General features: G+C 47.1%; 2 long non-coding RNA genes across 4 annotated transcripts in view; one reads left to right on the top strand and one right to left on the bottom strand.

The window, feature by feature from the left end:
• The window catches only part of LOC142909404 (uncharacterized), a 28,695-nt gene extending 22,314 nt beyond the window's left edge, over window positions 1-6,381 (bottom strand). The window contains exon 1 of one of the 2 annotated variants that reach the window (XR_012932320.1): window positions 6,122-6,381. This is a non-coding gene — a long non-coding RNA (uncharacterized LOC142909404). The remainder of the gene's footprint in view (window positions 1-6,121) is intronic. The other variant, XR_012932319.1, reaches the window with a different exon arrangement.
• A 1,222-nt stretch (window positions 6,382-7,603) lies between these two features.
• On the top strand, window positions 7,604-12,718 carry LOC142909409 (uncharacterized). Of its 2 annotated transcripts, none has more exons than XR_012932324.1 (6): window positions 7,604-7,859; window positions 8,234-8,280; window positions 10,063-10,202; window positions 10,346-10,423; window positions 10,715-10,807; window positions 11,822-12,718. It is a non-coding gene; the product is annotated as an uncharacterized LOC142909409 (long non-coding RNA). The 2 variants fall into 2 exon arrangements; XR_012932323.1 differs by lacking the exon at window positions 11,822-12,718 and adding an exon at window positions 11,474-11,810 and having other exon boundaries at window positions 7,609-7,859.
• Window positions 12,719-17,176: the final 4,458 nt, after the last annotated feature.

The raw sequence follows: 17,176 nt of genomic DNA, 5'->3' as shown, positions 1-17,176 counted from the left end.
GTCAATGTGACCTGACCATACTTCACCACGCTGGTCAATGTGTACTGACCATACTTCACCACGCTGGTCAATGTGTACTGACCATACTTCACCACCCCGGTCAATGTGTACTGACCATACTTCACCACCTTGGTCAATGCGTGCTGACCATACTTCACCACTCTGGTCAATGTGTACTGACCATACTTCACCACCATGGTCAATGTGAACTGACCATACTTCACCAGGCTGGTCAATGTGACCTGACCGCACTTCACCACGCTGGTCAATGCGACCTGACCATACTTCACCACGCTGGTCAATGTGGACTGACCATACTTCACCACGCTGGTCAATGTGTACTGACCATACTTCACCAACCTGGTCAATGTGTACTGACCATACTTCACCACGCTGGTCAATGTGGACTGACCATACTTCACCACGCTGGTCAATGTGTACTGACCATACTTCACCACGCTGGTCAATGTATACTGACCATACTTCACCACGCTGGTCAATGTGTACTGACCATACTTCACCACCCTGGTCAATGTGGACTGACCATACTTCACCACGCTGGTCAATGTGGACTGACCATACTTCACCACCCTGGTCAATGTGGACTCACCATACTTCACCACGCTGGTCAATGTGTACTGACCATACTTCACAACGCTGGTCAATGTGTACTGACCATACTTCACCACCCTGGTCAATGTGTACTGACCATACTTAACCACTCTGGTCAATGTGTACTGACCATACTTCACCACGCTGGTCAATGTGTACTGACCATACTTCACCACGCTGGTCAATGTGAACTGACCATACTTCACCACGCTGGTCAATGGGAACTGACCATACTTCACCACGCTGGTCAATGTGTACTGACCATACTTCACCACGCTGGTCTATGTGTACTGACCATACTTCACCACGCTGGTCAATGTGTACTGACCATACTTCACCACGCTGGTCAATGTGTACTGACCATACTTCACCACGCTGGTCAATGTGTACTGACCATACTTCACCACGCTGGTCAATGTGACCTGACCATACTTCACCACTCTGGTCAATGTGACCTGACCATACTTCACCACGCTGGTCAATGTGTACTGACCATACTTCACAACGCTGGTCAATGTGTACTGACCATACTTCACCACCCTGGTCAACGTGTACTGACCATACTTCACCACTCTGGTCAATGTGACCTGACCATACTTCACCACCCTGGTCAATGTGTACTGACCATACTTCACCACGCTGGTCAATGTGACCTGATCATACTTCACCACGCTGGTCAATGTGACCTGACCATACTTCACCACCCTGGTCAATGTGTACTGACCATACTTCACCACTCTGGTCAATGTGACCTGACCATACTTCACCACCCTGGTCAATGTGTACTGACCATACTTCACCACCCTGGTCAATGTGTACTGACCATACTTCACCACGCTGGTCAATGTGTACTGACCATACTTCACCACCCTGGTCAATGTGACCTGACCATACTTCACCACGCTGGTCAATGTGACCTGACCATACTTCACCACCCTGGTCAATGTGGACCGACCATACTTCACCACGCTGGTCAATGTGTACTGACCATACTTCACCACCCTGGTCAATGTGACCTGACCATACTTCACCACGCTGGTCAATGTGTACTGACCATACTTCACCACGCTGGTCAATGTGTACTGACCATACTTCACCACCCCGGTCAATGTGTACTGACCATACTTCACCACCTTGGTCAATGCGTGCTGACCATACTTCACCACTCTGGTCAATGTGTACTGACCATACTTCACCACCATGGTCAATGTGAACTGACCATACTTCACCACGCTGGTCAATGTGTACTGGCCATACTTCACCACGCTGGTCAATGAGTACTGACCATACTTCACCACTCTGGTCAATGTGTACTGACCATACTTCACCACGATGGTCAATGTGTACTGACCATACTTCACCACCCTGGTCAATGTGTACTGACCATACTTCACCACTCTGGTCAATGTGTACTGACCATACTTCACCACGCTGGTCAATGTGGACTGACCATACTTCACCACGCTGGTCAATGTGACCTGACCATACTTCACCACGCTGGTCAATGTGTACTGACCATACTTCACCACCCTGGTCAATGTGGACTGACCATACTTCACCACGCTGGTCAATGTGTACTGACCATACTTCACCACGCTGGTCAATGTGTACTGACCATACTTCACCACCCTGGTCAATGTGTACTGACCATACTTCACCACGCTGGTCAATGTGTACTGACCATACTTCACCACGCTGGTCAATGTGTACTGACCATACTTCACCACCCTGGTCAATGTGTACTGACCATACTTCACCACGCTGGTCAATGCGACCTGACCATACTTCACCACGCTGGGCAATGTGGACTGACCATACTTCACCACGCTGGTCAATGTTTACTGACCACACTTCACCACGCTGGTCAATGTGTACTGACCATACTTCACCACGCTGGTCAATGTGTACTGACCATACTTCACCACGCTGGTCAATGTGTACTGACCATACTTCACCACGCTGGTCAATGTGTACTGACCATACTTCACCAGGCTGGTCAATGTGACCTGACCATACTTCACCACCCTGGTCAATGTGACCTGACCGTACTTCACCACGCTGGTCAATGCGACCTGACCATACTTCACCACCCTGGTCAATGTGTACTGACCATACTTCACCACCCTGGTCAATGATTACTGACCACACTTCACCACGCTGGTCAATGTGACCTGACCATACTTCACCATGCTGGTCAATGTGACCTGACCATACTTCACCACTCTGGTCAATGTGTAACTGACCATACTTCACTACGCTGGTCAATGTGTACTGACCATACTTCACCACGCTGGTCAATGTGGACTGACCATACTTCACCACGCTGGTCAATGTGTACTGACCATACTTCACCACGCTGGTCAATGTGTACTGACCATACTTCACCAGGCTGGTCAATGTGTACTGACCATACTTCACCACCCTGGTCAATGTGACCTGACCGTACTTCACCACGCTGGTCAATGCGACCTGACCATACTTCACCACGCTGGTCAATGTGTACTGACCATACTTCACCACGCTGGTCAATCTGTACTGACCATACTTCACCACGCTGGTCAATGTGGACTGACCATACTTCACCACGCTGGTCAATCTGTACTGACCATACTTCACCACGCTGGTCAATGTGTACTGACCATACTTCACCACCCTGGTCAATGTGTACTGACCATACTTCACCACCCTGGTCAATGTGACCTGACCATACTTCACCACCCTGGTCAATGTGTACTGACCATACTTCACCACGCTGGTCAATGTGTACTGACCATACTTCACCACGCTGGTCAATGCGACCTGACCATACTTCACCACGCTGGTCAATGTGGACTGACCATACTTCACCACCCTGGTCAATGTTTACTGACCACACTTCACCACGCTGGTCAATGTGGACTGACCATACTTCACCACGCTGGTCAATGTGTACTGACCATACTTCACCACGCTGGTCAATGTGTACTGACCATACTTCACCACGCTGGTCAATGTGTACTGACCATACTTCACCACGCTGGTCAATGTGACCTGACCATACTTCACCACGCTGGTCAATGTGGACTGACCATACTTCACCACGCTGGTCAATGTGTACTGACCATACTTCACCACTCTGGTCAATGTGTACTGACCATACTTCACCACTCTGGTCAATGTGTACTGACCATACTTCACCACCCTGGTCAATGTGGGTTGACCATACTTCACCACGCTGGTCAATGTGTACTGACCATACTTCACCACCCTGGTCAATGTGTACTCACCATACTTCACCACGCTGGTCAATGTGACCTGACCATACTTCACCACTCTGGTCAATGTGTACTGACCATACTTCACCACTCTGGTCAATGTGTACTGACCATACTTCACCACGCTGGTCAATGTGACCTGACCATACTTCACCACGCTGGTCAATGTGACCTGACCATACTTCACCACCCTGGTCAATGTGTACTGACCATACTTCACCACGCTGGTCAATGTGTACTGACCATACTTCACCACGCTGGTCAATGCGACCTGACCATACTTCACCACGCTGGTCAATGTGGACTGACCATACTTCACCACCCTGGTAAATGTTTACTGACCACACTTCACCACGCTGGTCAATGTGGACTGACCATACTTCACCACGCTGGTCAATGTGTACTGACCATACTTCACCACGCTGGTCAATGTGTACTGACCATACTTCACCACGCTGGTCAATCTGTACTGACCATACTTCACCACGCTGGTCAATGTGGACTGACCATACTTCACCACGCTGGTCAATGTGTACTGACCATACTTCACCACTCTGGTCAATGTGTACTGACCATACTTCACCACTCTGGTCAATGTGTACTGACCATACTTCACCACCCTGGTCAATGTGGGTTGACCATACTTCACCACGCTGGTCAATGTGTACTGACCATACTTCACCACCCTGGTCAATGTGTACTCACCATACTTCACCACGCTGGTCAATGTGACCTGACCATACTTCACCACTCTGGTCAATGTGTACTGACCATACTTCACCACTCTGGTCAATGTGTACTGACCATACTTCACCACGCTGGTCAATGTGACCTGACCATACTTCACCACGCTGGTCAATGTGACCTGACCATACTTCACCACCCTGGTCAATGTGTACTGACCATACTTCACCACGCTGGTCAATGTGTACTGACCATACTTCACCACGCTGGTCAATGCGACCTGACCATACTTCACCACGCTGGTCAATGTGGACTGACCATACTTCACCACCCTGGTCAATGTTTACTGACCACACTTCACCACGCTGGTCAATGTGGACTGACCATACTTCACCACGCTGGTCAATGTGTACTGACCATACTTCACCACGCTGGTCAATGTGTACTGACCATACTTCACCACGCTGGTCAATCTGTACTGACCATACTTCACCACGCTGGTCAATGTGTACTGACCATACTTCACCACGCTGGTCAATGTGACCTGACCATACTTCACCACCCTGGTCAATGTGTACTGACCATACTTCACCACGCTGGTCAATGTGTACTGACCATACTTCACCACGCTGGTCAATGCGACCTGACCATACTTCACCACGCTGGTCAATGTGGACTGACCATACTTCACCACCCTGGTCAATGTTTACTGACCACACTTCACCACGCTGGTCAATGTGGACTGACCATACTTCACCACGCTGGTCAATGTGTACTGACCATACTTCACCACGCTGGTCAATGTGTACTGACCATACTTCACCACGCTGGTCAATCTGTACTGACCATACTTCACCACGCTGGTCAATGTGTACTGACCATACTTCACCACCCTGGTCAATGTGTACTGACCATACTTCACCACGCTGGTCAATGTGGACTGACCATACTTCACCACGCTGGTCAATGTGACCTGACCATACTTCACCACCCTGGTCAATGTGACCTGACCATACTTCACCACCCTGGTCAATGTGTACTGACCATACTTCACCACGCTGGTCAATGTGTACTGACCATACTTCACCACGCTGGTCAATGCGACCTGACCATACTTCACCACGCTGGTCAATGTGGACTGACCATACTTCACCACGCTGGTCAATGTGACCTGACCATACTTCACCACGCTGGTCAATGTGGACTGACCATACTTCACCACGCTGGTCAATGTGTACTGACCATACTTCACCACTCTGGTCAATGTGTACTGACCATACTTCACCACTCTGGTCAATGTGTACTGACCATACTTCACCACGCTGGTCAATGTGACCTGACCATACTTCACCACGCTGGTCAATGTGGGTTGACCATACTTCACCACGCTGGTCAATGTGACCTGACCATACTTCACCACGCTGGTCAATGCGTGCTAACCATTGTGCCACCGCTCCCCCCTTTGCCCAAAACGTGCTCAACCTGCGCAAATATTAAATGCCGTGTATATTACGATGATAAAATAAACATTGGGCGTGTAATTTAAGAGTTGTGTTTAATTAAAAGTTTACCTCACGCGAGCCCTCAGCGCAGCCGTTTCCACTTTTCCCGCCAAAAACAAACCGTCACCAAAACCAACACCGCAAACTCTTCACGTTCCCACTTGGACGGCTAACTTCAGCTTAATTATTAATTATCTATCACTCGTGACTCACTCTCTCTCTATACACACGCGTGTGTACATTTACACGATGAGGAGATTATTTACTTTGTTAAAACAACCTCGCGGTGGCCTTCAGGGACTGAGAGGCGCTGCCGAGGGCGCGAGGGGGGGTGGAGGCAGCCGGGGCCACGTGACCCGGAGTCACAAAAAGCGCGGGAAATTTGAAAAACCTCGCCTGGTCTACAGGAGGTCGTAGTTCATAGTTTCATTTATTTGGTATAGCCCTGTGAGCCATTCGGCTCTTGAATCGGGTGCAACCTCAACAAACAAAAAAACATGAACATGAAAACATCTTAAAGTGATTATGTGTGACTGTGTAAACAGAAAATACAGGAAAAAAAAAACATCAAAAATATTCCTGAAATAGCACCGTACACCAACGCTGTGTGCAAAAAATCCCAGTGGGATGCAAGTCAAACAACAACAACAACCACAAGACAACTAAGATTAAGGCCATCAGTCTAACTCCGTACTACAATAAACAAAAACATGGCCAAAAATAAAATAAAAACTTTTCGAAATCACCAAAATAAAAGCCATAAATGCAATGTAACAGTGATCATAGGGACTGTGACCGAATTTTTAACAATAAACTACATAAATAAATTATAACACCAAAATCTAGAGCCATATTTTAGGCCACTGAATAGCAGTGGCAGCTAGGGGTGTACAACTCCTCTAGAGCAGTTTTGAGTGAAGATCTCATAGGTAGTGATTCAAGTTGCAGTTTATTGGCAATAGCATTCCAGACCCTGGGGGCATCAATAGCAAAGGCCCTTCCTCCTGTTTTTGTACGGCAATAGGGAATGTGAAGCTGGTAAATGAGCGAAGACCTGAGGTCAAATTTGTTCTTTGAAACAGAGAGGAGATCCAGTAGGTAGTCTGCGGAATTTTTTGTAAGTACATCGTGAATAAATAAGATCTGGTGCACAAGCCGTCGAACATTAAGATATGTTAAGTTTGACCCAATGTAGAGATCACAGTGGTGAGTCTATGGGGCAGTGTTGAGTCTATGGGCAGTGTTGAGTATATGGGCAGTGTTGAGTCTACGGGCAGTGTTGAGTCTACGGGCAGTGTTGACTCTACTGGCAGTGCTGAGTCTATGGTGCAGTGTTGAGTCTATGGTGCAGTGTTGAGTCTATGGGGAGTGTTGAGTCTATGGGCAGTGCTGAGTCTATGGGCAGTGTTGAGTCTATGGGCAGTGTTGAGTCTATGGTGCAGTGTTGAGTATATGGGCAGTGTTGAGTCTATGGGCAGTGTTGAGTCTATGGGCAGTGCCGAGTCTATGGGCAGTGTTGAGTCTATGGGCAGTGCTGAGTCTATGGGCAGTGTTTATCAATTCTACAGAATCTGAGCCTCGCTCGCACTGCGTGTTCGCCTATCCACACTACGATTTATAAAAGCGCCCTGCTAAGGCCTCACGTGATAACAGCCCCGCCGAGTCGCCTGCCCGTGATTCGAGGCACGGAACGTCGAATCTCCTCCTCCACCACGACCACACGAGGACATTGTTTTGTTTGTAACCTCACCACGAAGGAGGATATAGCTCAAGACCCCCTCCCCAGCACCTACGCAGCGTTGCGCTGGTGAGTGCCGCGTTGAGGCCTATTCCGGGAGTGTCACCGGTCTCGGCTAGATTGCCCAGCCGGCCGAGGCGGCACTTTGGCCGGCTACAGATGCCGCTGTCATGCGATGGTCTCCATGGAGACCTGGAAGATGGTCTCTAGGTTATGTTGTGGGTTAGCAAGCTTCCAAAGGATGCGTGAAGGCTGCCGCTCGGCTTTTTGTAACGAATCTTTGCTGCGTGTTTTAAACTTTAATTGTTTGCGATGCACGCGTGTCAACGTGGTGATGCGTCGCTCAAAGACTTCACTCGAGCGCGTCGTGTTCAAGCTCACTTTGTCTACCTTAGCAGCTTACAAAGTGCCGCCCAATAATTTACCGTGCGTCTGCCTCTTAGGCCGAGTGAACCGCTTGAACAAGGGCACATTCAGAAGCGTAAACTCTGTGAGTATCTCGTTTTAAATTTTGATTTGAAGCTTTCGTGACTGCAGTAATTCATATTCTTAGCTCTTTCGGTAAAGTCACGTTGAAGGGAAACAATAAAATAATAAAATATATATAAAATAATTAAAATTCTCACGACGTTTCGACCTGATGACGACCGTTTGTGTTATGGTCGAAACGTCGTGAGAAATTTTATTGTTTTATATATATTTTATTATTTTATTGTTTCCCTTCAACGTGACTTTACCGAAAGAGCTAAGAATATCTCGTTTTATTCATAGTTCGTGTTTCCAAGGACAAAAACAATTGCACATTCTCATTACCAATACATCGACCTGGCTGGTGGTCACACTTGCCAGGAGCCCCTTTCCCTGTCGGCTTGACATTTTTTTCAACTCAATTGTTTTTTTACACAGCTCTTGGACAGACGTGCGGCAGTGTTGGTTTATATCCTGGAAGGTGCTCTCACTCCAGGGGCTGTTTCATTGATGGGAAAATAACCTGAGCTGGGGCTGTAATCAATGTTGTTTTATTGATCTAGTTTAAAACATCAGCACGAACATCGGTGCCAAACTAACACGATGTGAGGCGCTAGATTTGAAGCTTTCGTGATGTGCAAGGATTCATAGTCTTTAGCTTTTTTTCGGTAAAGTCGCGCTGGTAAAAAAAATAAAGTTAAACCCAAGTTAAACTTTAGCAGCCTTATAGTTTACAGCAGTATGCTCCGCAAGGCAACCAGTTTGTCAGCTTAACTACTGCCTTCTGCCTCTGGTTCACGTGTGTAACGCTCTTCAACCTGCACACGGCCATCTCTCCGTCCCCAACCCCCTGCAGCATAACAGAAGGTGGCTTAACTTAGCCCCCCCCCCACGGCCCTTCTTGTCTCTCCCCCCCCCTTAACCTGTATACAATCTCGGGTGTCTTAGAGTTCTCTTCACCTGATGCAGCAATTTTGCCGTGACGGTTTCCACCTCAAGACGGAAGCTTGTGCTGCTGCCTCCGAAACGTGATTTTAATTGAGTTGTTTTTTTCATTTATTTATTTTATAGATTTTTTTTACCTACGTGACTTTAGCAAAAAAAAGAAAGAGTCCGATGCGAGGAGGCGTTTCCCCCAACGTTCGTTTTCTGCGGTGGCAAAAAATGCAGCCTCTGCGAAACGATGAGAACCTAAACATTTTGCTCAACACAGGAGGAACGTGTCCATCAGTGAGGGAGCCTTAGGTATGCATCCAATTGTCCCTTGTGAAGGAGGAGGTCTTTAACCCGGCATGGTTGTCACCTGGTGTACAGGAGGTCGTGGGGTTTGATACCGACCCTGACACTCCCTGCTCTTTCTTTGGGGTTGACGTTTCTCGCTCCCCGCGGCCGCGTGGATTTTTCTCCCAGAGTCCTCCGGGTTTTCCCCCTCCGCATTCCGAAACGCCACGCGTTTAGAGTATTTTGCCCTGAATGTCCACTTGATATCAGCCCACCATTTATGGGCCAAGGTCTCTTCTTAAAAAAGAGCTATGTAGCACGGTGGTGTGCTTCCCGTGGCAACATTAAACATTGGTTAGTTTTATTAGTATATATATTTTTAAAGTGATTTGTTTTACTCTTCCTGTAACTCTGCACTCACGCCGTGTTTTTGTTTTGTGTTTGTTGTCATGTTCTGACCCAGTGCCACAGCTGGACATCTGTGACAAAAAGAGCTTCGTAGCGCTTTGGATTCCTCCTCTTGCAGTCTAAATAAATATCATTCCCACTGCTCCTCCTACTCCCTCCCCTTCACCCCTCCTAGCCAAGTGAAGGAAGCCGCCAGGCCGACCATCTGCCACCTCCCCCCAATGGAGACTTTCTCCACCACCACCCGTTTAGTGGCCTTGCTGGTCATTGTGCTGGGCGACCGTCGTCACAACCCCTTCGCCCTGCCCCTTGACCGTGAGTAGCAAACAGCGCTGCTACCACACTTGAGACGATGCCCCCTCTCAACGCTACTCCCACTAAAGGCCATCGACTAAACTCGACTCTTTTGACTTCACCAGGCAATGCCCACTGAGCTTCGTGGCGCTTTTTTTTTTCAGAAGCGCTCCGGCTCTTGCAAATGATGGCTTCAACGAAGCACTTCGACGTTCAAGCGGGGCCGAGTACTCGAAACACTTGTAGGTATCTGTGTGACACACACACTACACACACTACTCACATACAGAGACCCACAGACTTCTCACACAGAGACCCACAGACTACTCACACAGAGACCCACACACTACTCACAGAGAGACACACACACTACTCACACAGAGACCCACACACTACTCACACAGAGACCCACACACTACTCACAGAGAGACACACACACTACTCACACAGAGACCCACACACTACTCACACAGAGACCCACACACTACTCACACAGAGACCCTACTAACACTCTGCTGTATTTTCGCCCACAGCTGCGGTTATCATCTCTGGCCACGTACGGTACCAAAGAAGCTCACATCAGGTGTATGCAGCAAAGCAGCAACCTCCGGACACACGACGGAAAGGTGCACGGTTGCGACATCACACACACACATACACATGTACAGGGCCCAGTTGAGTACGCAGTTTGTTAAGGTGCAGCACTGCAAGTACTTGCTCGTGCCCCTGTTGGCGGAAGGAGGAATAGGAGGAGGAGGGAGGAGGAGGATGAGGAGGGGGAGGAGGAAGGGGAGGAGGAGGAGGATGAGGAGGAGGAGGGGGAGGAGGATGAGGAGGAGGAGGATGAGGAGGAGGGGGAGGAGGGGGAGGAGGATGAGGAGGAGGGGGAGGAGGGGGAGGAGGAGGAGGAGGGGGAGGAGGATGAGGGGGAGGATGAGGATGAGGAGGACGAGGAGGAGGAGGGGGAGGAGGATAAGGAGGAGGTCCTTCACTGCACAGAGCGCTGTAGGGAGCTCCCCTCTAGGCAGGGCACGTTGGACCCCACTCCTCCGCCACGCCAGCCAAACCTCTTGAAGTGTCCCACACTTCACCCCACCACGTGCCACCCGCCTAGACGGGAAGCACCGCGGTGAGCTCACTCCCACCGCCGGGCGGACAACAACGGAGTTGTCGCTCACGACCCGCGACCCCGGCGTGACCCCCCCCACGTCGACCCCCGGGGGCCGGGCCGGCGTCCCCTCGTTAGGAAAACTAAAACTGCGAAAAACTTTGTTTTTGTGTTTGACCGGCAGGTAAGGGCCCCACCGAGCTACGTGGCGCTTTTTCACCGGCGACCGGGCCGTCGCCGTCGTCAGCGGGCGCGGACATTTTTTTGTTTTGCGGCCCAAACGCTTTGAAACGCGCGACGTCGATTCTGAGTGCGGCGCGGGGGGAGAGACGCCCGGAAGGACCCGGAGGGAGAAATCCACGCGACCGCCACGGTGACGAGAGGCCAACGCGAGAAACAACCACTCCGAGCCGCAGAACCTTGCAGGCGAGAGGGAGAGAGAGAGGGTTCTGAAAATCGATTTTTTTATATTTTTAAAAAACCCACTTTGTGCGAATCGCCTTCTATGACCCCCCCCCTCCACGACTCGTAGGGGGGGACGCGGCAGCCCCCCGACGACAGCCTCACACAGCCAGCGCCCCGCAGATGCTGTCGGAGCCAGACAGGATGTACAGAGCGAGAGAGGGAGAGGCGGTGTACATGGAGTGCTCGGTGTTGGTGTGGCCGCCCGCCACCATCCTGTGGTGAGACCGAACGCCGCGCCTGAGCGTCCGTCCCTCTCCGCCTCTCCTCTCGCTCTCCGCTCGCTGGAGACTCTTTTTGTTTATTTCACCGCCTGATGCCCACCGAGCCGTGCAGCTGTTTTTCAGAAGCTATCCGGCCATGTCGCAAACGACGGCCCTGACGACGCGCCTCGAAGCTCCCTGTCGCGAGGGCTGTACGTGCCCTGAACTTCTTTCGCACCCTACGTGGCCAACCGTGCTAATCAGAGGTACGGGTGCTGGGTCTGTTTTGTGAATGCCGCCAGTGGGTTTGCATGGCTGGCCACGTACGGAGCGAAAGAAGTTCAACATAGAACACTCCCATAGACTTCAATGTTAAAGGCTCCCATAGACTTCAATGTTAAAGGCTCCCATAGACTTCAATGTTAAAGGCTCCCATAGACTTCAATGTTAAAGGCTCCCATAGTCTTCAATATTAAAGGCTCCCATAGACTTCAATGTTGAAGACTCCCATAGACTTCAATGTTAAAGACTCCAATAGACTTCAATGTTAAAGGCTCCCATAGACTTCAATGTTAAAGGCTCCCATAGACTTCAATGTTAAAGGCTCCCATAGACTTCAATGTTAAAGGCTCCCATAGACTTCAGTGTTAAAGGCTCCCATAGACTTCAATGTTAAAGGCTCCCATAGACTTCAATGTTAAAGGCTCCCATAGACTTCAATGTTAAAGGCTCCCACAGACTTCAATGTTAAAGGCTCCCATAGACTTCAATGTTAAAGGCTCCCACAGACTTCAATGTTACAGGCTCAAATAGACTTCAATATTAAAGGCTCCCATAGACTTCAATGTTAAAAGTTCCCATAGACGTCAATGTTACAGGCTTCCATAGACTTCAATGTTAAAGGCTCCCATAGACTTCAATGTTAAAGGCTCCCACAGACTTCAATGTTAAAGGCTCCCACAGACTTCAATGTTAAAGGCACCCATAGACTTCAATGTTAAAGGCTCCCATAGACTTCACTGTTAAAGGCTCCCATAGACTTCAATGTTAAAGGCTCCCATAGACCTCAATATTAAAGGCTCCCATAGACTTCAATGTTAAAGGCTCCCATAGACTTCAATGCTAAAGGCTCCCATAGACTTCAATGTTAAAGGCTCCCATAGAACAAGGATTTATGTCTACTGCATTAACCACAATACCTGCAATCAAAATGCAAAAATAAAACATACTATGATAATATATGATGATGCATTGTTCTTGAAACTGATTGGTCCACACCAAGGGACGGCTTTCTTTTGAGCCTTTTGGCGTCATCTGGTCGAGCACCAATTGGGTCGAGGCTTCAATGCCACATATTTATTATCATAGTATGTTTTTTCGTTTGCATTTTGACTGCAGGTATTGTGGTTAATGCAGACATGAATCCTTGCTAAAAAGGCTTCAGTTTTGTTGCCAGAAAAAAAGAGGAAAAACCCTATTATTATATTTTGGTACTGGCAAAGGAGGTCTAATGATGAACAAAACATCAATGAAGCAATCTGATCTCATCTTGAACGGCTACTGTTGGCCTGCAGCCCGCCAAGTAACGCACTTGTGTAACGTATCTCGACAATAAAATGACTGGTCACTGTCCACTTCCAATGGAGCTTGGCTCTTTAACTTATCAGCCGTCTTTTCATTTGTGGGTGTGTCATTAACTTTGATAATTGATTCTTGTCAACACCACTGGGTACAAAGTTAATAAGTAACAATTTTTTTAAACAAAAATTAAACAGAAAAAACTGCAACACACATGCACATTTCATTCCGAGATCTATAGAAATGTATAAAGTAACCTGTTGCAGAATTTGCCACTTGCTGGTTTTATCCACCATCAATTTATTATGAGAACCCTGTCTATATCTCAGATACAAATTCAGTGTAATGACAGTTCATTGGCTGATTGATATGAAAATAGGTTTTCCCATTTTTTTTCTGGCAACAAAACAGGTCACATTTAAAGCTGAACTTTGAGCTGAAATCCTTCAGAATGTGAGATGTTTTTATCTTCCATTATTTTCATACTTATTGTGTATATTGAGCATCACTTTGTGAGAAGCCAAAAAATGTAAACTGGCCACCATCAGCAACGTGGAATTCCAGGCTACAGATACAGGGTGGTCCAAATGTCTCATGTCTCCTCTAAAGCTTAATATTGTAATAGGAGGCTTTATTTAAAACGCAACATTTAATATGCAAATATGTTCGGGGTCAATTAATTTTGGGAGTCACAAGACATCAGGACCACTCTGCACAGCACGAGTTCAGGATCTACAATGGGAATAGGGTGCCACCCAGCGTTGCTTCAATAGGGTCGCAGCGAGGGTTGGAGTTTAACAAGAAGGAAAGATTTACATTATGAGACCTCCTTTGTCAGTAACAAGATATAGTAATAGGTTTTACCCAATCAAATTCAAGGACAGTGCATATTTTTATGAGAGTTGTCGCTTTTGTTTGCATTTTGACTGCTTATGTTGTGGTTATTGCAAACATGATGCCTTGAATAAAGGTGTCAGTTTTTGTGCCAGTTAAAAGGGTAAAACCTATTACTATAACAAGGAAAGACATTTGCCCTCCCCTACCCCCCAAAGACTGGGTACAGTCTGTGAAGTTAAACCTGCAATTCCTACAGTATGAAATATTTCTTCATACATCATTCCACTGTACATCGTCAATTAATCGTGGAGCGTTAATCCACAAACTGCACATCTTCTAAGACTCGACAAAGCAGGCTGTAACCAAAATTGATTTGTGGGTCCATCGTACTGAAGCGAATTTGACAGAATCACTGGTGCCGATTAGACACGGGGACATTGACAAGAACAAACGCATTGATGCATCGCTCAAATTTTTTAATGAAATGAAAACATCGATTTTACACGAACAGATTCAGAATAAAAAGATCAAAAACATTCAATGAACGATTTACAGGAGACAGCGAAGTGATTGTTCAGAAGTAAAGTTAATTATTGTAAAATAACGAATGATAAAATAGCCAACCGTCTAATAATTAATCGGAAGGCTGTGGTTGCAGGGTCAATACAAACGGACATTACTTTTAAAAATATATAGTTAAAAAACATTATAAATGCCTTTACATTAAAAAAAACATCACAATGGCACAAGGCTGTTGTAGAAGGATCAACAATCAGCCGAAATCGTAAGGTTCCCCATCCCTTAGTTACTGATCCGTGGCCAAGATAGGTTGCATGGATTAAATCCTGTAATCTCGCCTGGATAAAATAATAATAATGAATGATTGTGACTTGTCTGTGTACTGCTGCAATGTGAACTCTACTGTAATATTGTATTTGTACTGATGCGTTCTGATCTCAAAAATATTTTTTTTACAAAGTGAGCATTTAGGCGGTGCTCATCTCCCGTTTAAGAGCTCTGAGCCACGTGGTGGAAATTCGACGTTACTATGGCGGGGGCAAGTAAACACATAAAGGCAACCACTGTTGACTTCTCCTCCACAGTGTGTTACCTATTGTATCTACCCCCGACAGATGATGGGCTGATCCAGTCTAGGTTGTCTTCATAATTATGCCGGAAGATGCAAATGTAATACTTTTCGAAGCACCGCACATTATTTTTGCATGTTGAATATTTACCACCACTGTAAATATGTAATTTTTATCAATGCATTGCTATAATGTTTTAATATAATCGTATTGTTATTAAGGTTCGGGTCAGGATTTTAGAGCAGGGTGTTTCAAATACATTGACCCGATTTGAAATCGCTACATCTCTGCAAACCACGAACTCTTCATAATAATCCACAATAAAGGTTTTCTGGGTTAGATGGTGTTATTTATAACTGTGTCGTAACCCTCCACCACCCGACACGGCCAATCAGCAAAAAAAAGCGTCACGTTGAAAAAAGACAATTAGTTCACTACTTTAGCCCCACACCGGTGGTGGTTGAAGAGTGAATCCACAACATTTACAGTTTGATTAGTACTGTGACGTTACGCTGGTAATTACATCCAACGTCATCGGGCAATACCACTTGAAACGGCGGGGCATAGAGTTTAAAATGATAACCGCTAGATGCTTCTGCCAGCGCACAAACATCCCCTAGCCTCAGTCATTCACCGGCCACACCCTGCGACTTGTCCTTGTGGTGATACGTCAAAGACCCGTAGAGTGATTTTGGTGCTACCATCAGCGACTCATCTGGATGACCTCAAAAACAGAATCACGGCAAGCGGTGACTTCAGTGGAAGAGAAGACTTCGCTTTGAGAGGCGTTTGGGACGAATTCAACTATCGTCTCGATGTTGGTGGAGGGCACATAGAGAATTTATAAAATGGTTAGTAAATCTTGATAACTCATTAAAGCGTTTGTAACTTCATTAGACCTCCTTTGCCAGTACCAAAATGTAACAATAGGGGTTTTTCCCCTTTTTTCTGGCAACAAAACTGAAACCTTTTTAACAAGGATTCATGTCTACTGCATAACCACAATACCTACAGTCAAAATGCAAACAAAAACATACTATGATAATATATGTGGCATTGTCCTTGAAACTGATTGGTCCACACCAATGACAATGCATCATATATGATCATAGTATGTTTTTTGTTTGCATTTTGACCGCAGGTATTGTGGTTAATGCAGTAGACATGAATCCTTGTTAAAAAGGTTTCAGTTTTGTTGTCAGAAAAAAGGGGGAAGACCCCTACTGTTACGTTTGTAACTTGTTGTGTAATTGTAACGTGTTGTTGCCATCGTGAAATATACCGCTTTGAAATTGGGTCCACATTTTTTTAAACCACCCTGCATTAGCGTCTTACAAATTTACCCACGATAAGCCAATTTGGTTGACCCATCATTTGCGACGATATGCAGATCTCTTCTGGAAAGACAAATAAATTAAAGCAGATCTAACAGAGCCCAGTGAGCCTTACCCTGGTAAAATTAAACACGGCTTGAGTTTATGAAGCGCTTTGCTGCACTAATAAATCTGAATGTTTGTTTTAGTAACCACCCACCCCCACACACCGAGTTGGCTTCAAGTCTCAGCCGTAGTGGGCGGGGTCACACTAGGGACGAGGAGGGGGCGGTGCTGTAGTAGGCGGGGTCACACTAGGGACGAGGAGGGGGCGGTGCCGTAGTGGGCGGGGTCACACTAGGGACGAGGAGGTGGCGGTGCCGTAGTGTGACCCCGCCCACTACGG

The sequence above is a fragment of the Petromyzon marinus genome, unplaced genomic scaffold, assembly GCF_048934315.1.
Source record: "Petromyzon marinus isolate PM22_M1 ecotype Great Lakes invasive population unplaced genomic scaffold, UKy_Petmar_22M1.pri1.0 PM_G_Scaffold_119, whole genome shotgun sequence".
NCBI lineage: Eukaryota > Metazoa > Chordata > Hyperoartia > Petromyzontiformes > Petromyzontidae > Petromyzon > Petromyzon marinus.
This window is presented reverse-complemented; position numbering and strand designations above follow the sequence as displayed.